The 5,083-nt window shown below is 37.2% G+C and overlaps 1 protein-coding gene across 1 annotated transcript in view; it reads left to right on the top strand.

Moving 5' to 3' along the window:
* The window catches only part of LOC117173399, a 60,472-nt gene that overhangs the window by 14,874 nt on the left and 40,515 nt on the right, over nucleotides 1-5,083 (top strand). The window lies entirely within an intron of this gene.

Raw genomic sequence — 5,083 nt, 5'->3', positions numbered from 1 at the left:
CGAGAGAAAAAAGATGCGCCATGAAATTTCCTATGAAGTGATATCTTAAAAAGTTGAATTTTCGAAAACTGATTTTCAAGCCATCAGGGGCCAACTCGAGCGTCCTGAAGCGGCCAGGCAAATTTTATGCGTGGTTATAGAATCCGGAGTCTCAATTATTGCAGAGTCCGAGTCTGTGAACATAGTTATTTGAATTTGATCTGGTATTCTGGTCAGACTTGATTTGAACTTTCCCACGCGAAACCGAGGCTCGTAAACTTTCAAGATTCATGAAACTTTATCCATTCAAGATTCATGAAGCTTGGGATCTAGACTTAGAGTGACATTACCTTGTTTTATTCACGTAGATTCTACTAGGTTATTGAAAATGGTTTATATGTTGGTTACTAGAGATTAGTTCACTTTTTCTCTACTAGGCTCGCTGTACATAAGCACGCCAAAACCTTTAATTTCGAAGTCAGCTTTAGTATTTAGCGTATAAAACCGTGGTTTTAATAATACTTTTTACAGGTATGTCAAAACCTCACGAATACTGTCACGGAAATCAAGTATACTTTTATAAAACGATTTAATTTAATTCTTAATTTTTCCCCATAGTGGCGCTGCGACTTGAGTTTTGTCAGTTCCTATGCTCAGTGAAACGTAAATTCTTAAGGTATGTCAAAGTTTCCTCAGTAAGCCTTAAAAGTACCAAATTTAGTCTTTGTTCAATTACACAGCCACACAAAAAAAAGTGTGCGGATCTGGTAACAAGACACACGTATTCCTATGAATTTTGGGGTGCTGAATTCAAATTCGGTATCAAGAATCACCCATCACGTCATGGTTGAGACATAACCTCAAAAAATGACGAAAAATCATGCACTGAGGCAAATAAATTTCAAAATAATGCCAGTGATGCAAATTTTCACTTCAAAAACATGTCGACAACACTGAAGGATCAACCCTTGCCTGATATCAACTTATTTAACATAACTTTACCCAACAGAACTTGACCTCACCTAACCTGAATTTATAGAAATTTATTGAACTACACGTGAAGCTCTGGAAGCATATTTTCCCAATAGCAAATGTGTGCTACATCGAATGGGTCAACTCGAGCCTAACCTAGAAATAAATCTATCCTAGCCTAGCCTAACCTAACCTCACGAAACACAATTAAACTAATTATGTTGTCTCGTTGTGTTTGCGGTACCGTTTTATTCAGCTTCGGCTTAACCTACATAGAGGTTTAACCTATCCTGACCTAACAAAACCTCACCTGACCTAACCTAGCCGAATGAAATTCAACCACACGTGTAGCTATGTAAGCGTACGGTTCTCAGTCTTAAATGTGCTATATTACATAGGTTTACTCGATTTAACCTACAAATAAATCTAACTTAACAGAACCTAACGAAATTTTGCTTAACGCAACACAACTTAACATAAGTTTTCCCGTTGTAACACAATAAAATTCATTTCATTGTGCTACAGGTGGTTGAAAATTTAGACGCACATTACTCATTTGAAGGAATTTAGAACTACAAGTAGAATTGACCCCATTTCAATTAACCTGACAATGTTTGTATCAATTAAGATGTAGAACTGTAACTTAAACATTCAAATGAATAAGAGTTTTATTCAAAAATTTTTTTTCTCTGCTTTTCTTAAACTTAAGGCTTACGTTTAAGACCTTCATTCATTTCCCTTTTCAAATGCAGCAAAAATCAGCCATCATGACCTCGTCCCATCTACCCTGATATCGTTCTTCCATCACTTTTATGTCTTGATGAAAACGTTCCCCTTGTTCTTCGCTGAAATCACCAACATTTTGTGGAAACTTATCCAGATGGGAATCTAGAAAGTGAAGTTTTAAATTCATCAAGCAGCCTAAGTTTTTGTAGTTTCTTATCATTTTCGCAACAATATTCTCGTAGTCTGGACTTTTTTTGTCACCGAGGAAATTTGCGTTTACTGCTTTTAAACTTTCCCAAGCGTCCATTTCAATTTTCGTCATGTGGCTCACGAAATTAGTATCTCTTGTCAATATTCGAATCTGTCGTCCATCAAAGACTCCTTCTTTCAATTTAGCGTCTGAAACATTAGGGAATTTAAGGGATATATACTTATAGCATTGTCCATCTTTGTCTAACGCCTTGACAAATTCCTTCATGAGCCCAAGTTTTATGTGGAGGGGTGGTAGTAAAATTGTTTCTGGATCAACGAGGCTTTGGTTGATGATATTATGAGAATCAGATTTGAATGAATCTCTTAAAGGCCAATGTTTTTTGCTGTAATGATTGGCTCGATCTCTGCTATTCCACAGGCATATAAAGCATGGCTTTCTCGTGAAACCCGATTTTTGGTCTAATATCATTGTTATGATTTTGAGATCACCACATATTTGCTATTTGTGATTCGTGTAATTAACTTTTTCAAGAAGCATTTTAACATTGTTATATTCTTCTTTGATGGCCCTGTACTCATTTTTCTTCAAGTGGTACATTAGTCCGTTAACGTCAGTGTAGTACACTAAAGACGTCTCTTCGTCTTTAACGACAAAATTTCTGAATTTTTTGTCCCTGTCGCGATAGAATGAAACTTTTGTCTTTGGCTCTAGAAGATTTCTTCTTTTTAGAAATGAAGCAGCAAATTCAGCGCCGTCTTTCGGTAATCCAAGATCTCTAATAAAATCATTCAGCTCTAGTTGCGACTCTAATATTGGAACCTTCAATTTCATTTTATGCACGCTATATTCGTCATATTTTTCGTCATTTTCATCGGAATCATCAGAACTATTTTCTGTTCAATCAATGGTTTCACTACCGTCTACATGACGTTGACTTTTAACTTCCATTCTATCATCTTCTAAAGCGCTTAAATCAGTTTGGCGTGCATTTTTATTGATTTCAATTGCTCTTGTGACTGTGCACACATTAATGTACGAAATGTTATTTTTATTTTTGGCGTTGAATGACGGCATGAACGCCGTTTACCCAGGGACTCAGCCAATCTGGATCCGTTGCCCACCGTCACTACGTGGAGGTGCCCTGGTTACAGATACAGGCGAATAATGCTAGCAACAAGCGGTTACGAAACTCCAGACATTTACTGCTATTAATGTCAAAATATGAAAGTACGCAAGAACAGGGTTGCCAGCGTAATCGGTTAGGTTAGGTCCGGTTTTGTTAGTTTATGATAGGTTAAACCTCTATGTAGGTTAAGCCGAAGCTGAATGAAACGGTATTGCAAACACAACGGGACAACACAATCAGTTTAATAGTGTTTCGTGAGGTTAGGTTACGTTAGGTTAGGCTAGGTTAGATTTATTTCTAGGTTAGTCTCGAGTTGATCCATTCGATTTAGCACACATTTGCTACTGGGAAAATATGCTTCCAGAGCTTTACGTGTAGTTCAATAAATTTCTGTTAATTTAGGTTAGGTGAGGTCAGGTTCTGTTGGGTAAAGTTATGTTAAATAAGTTGATATCAGGCAAGGGTTTTTCCTTCACAGTTGTCGACATGTTTTTGAAGTGAAAATTTGCATCACTGGAATTATTTTGAAATTTATTTGCCGCAGTGCATGATTTTTCGTTATTTTTTTAGGTTGTGGCTCAACCATGACGTGATGGGTGATTTTTGATACCGAATTTGAATTCAGCGCTCCAAAATCCATAGGAATACGTGTGTCTTGTTACCAGATCCGCACACCTTTTTTGTGTGTCTGTGTTATTTTTAAGTTTTGATCAATCTTATATAGTCGAAATTATGTAAAATTCACATTAATTCTGTAGTAATTTCAAATTTTCACGTCATTTGCTCGAACTGCGGAACTTTGACGTATTTCAAGTCCCACGAAACTCTTATGCCGTTAAGTTCTTGAAACCTTAGAAACTCACTTAGCAATAAGAGATTACGTTGATTGTCCCATTATTTATTAATGTATTTTGAATCTGGCTGTAAAATTAACTCTTAGCAGCGTAGGGATTGTTCAGTTCGATGTTTCTCCGGTAGTTGCGGTGCGACTTGAGATTTTGTGAATGCGCCCTCATGCAAGCACCCTGCCAGTTGACGGTCTTGGATACTGCTTTATGAATTTTTCTTTGGAATTTCGGATTTGACCTGTTATGTTTCTGTAAATTGGCAAGCGAAGCAACGGCGAATCGAGCCTCTGTTAATATAGTGCATTTCGGCTGCAATCTGAGCCGATGCACAGTGATCTGAAACGCCCAAAAAGTTGGTCAAAACCTCAAAAAAAATTTTCCGAGAGATTTTGTTTGTGGTAGTCGGTAAACGAGGTCCCTTCGCATTTATTTCTCAAAAATCAAATAGATGGGGTGTCTACGAGACGCGTAGTAGCGTCTGAAAGTCGCCCTTGTTACATCGTGCTCAGTGCAACGTGCTACAAGTAACGAGAAAAACAACATTCAAAGTGTATACAGGAAATGCCGAATGAGCAAAAATCTTCAAGAAGATGGAGGAGGTTGAGGTTGAGGTTGGTAATGTGTTTTAACAATTTACTTTGTGTAACAATTGTTCATAAGTTTTACTTTAACAATGTTCCGAAAATCGTCCGAAAAGTTATGTTTCCGTGAGACACTGCGTTGTTCTCAGATTCATAATTCATGTAAAGGCCTTACTATCAGAAAAATAAAAAATTCAGGTGCGACGTTCTGCGATTATCGATGCAATCGATTTATTACATTTCGTTTCTGAAAAATCTGACTTTAAGTTTGGAATCAGGGACCATACAAAACCCACATACACCAAGTTTCATGCAAATCTGATAACAATTTCAAAACAGTGTCCGCCATTTTGCAGTTGCCATTTTGTTTTTGGAAAATCGGACTTCAAATTTGAAATCAGCGACCCTAAAAACCCCCAAGTGGGAAATTTTATCCGCGAAAAATTGAGTCTTTAGGTTTTGACCAACTTTTTGGGCGTTTCCGACCACTGTGCGAAGCCTCGCTGGCCCTATTCTTGAGTGCTCTCTATGAACAAAAATTTATGAACGGTTTGTAATAAAAATAAAAAGCGATTTAGAGTCAGTGCGTACCGTGGTGGTTGAAAGGCGTAGACTTTCGCGATAATTTTTTTTTGTT

This window comes from Belonocnema kinseyi, chromosome 5, assembly GCF_010883055.1.
Source record: "Belonocnema kinseyi isolate 2016_QV_RU_SX_M_011 chromosome 5, B_treatae_v1, whole genome shotgun sequence".
Lineage (NCBI taxonomy): Eukaryota > Metazoa > Arthropoda > Insecta > Hymenoptera > Cynipidae > Belonocnema > Belonocnema kinseyi.
The sequence above is the reverse complement of the archived record's forward strand: the minus strand, read 5'-3'. Positions and strand labels throughout refer to the sequence as shown.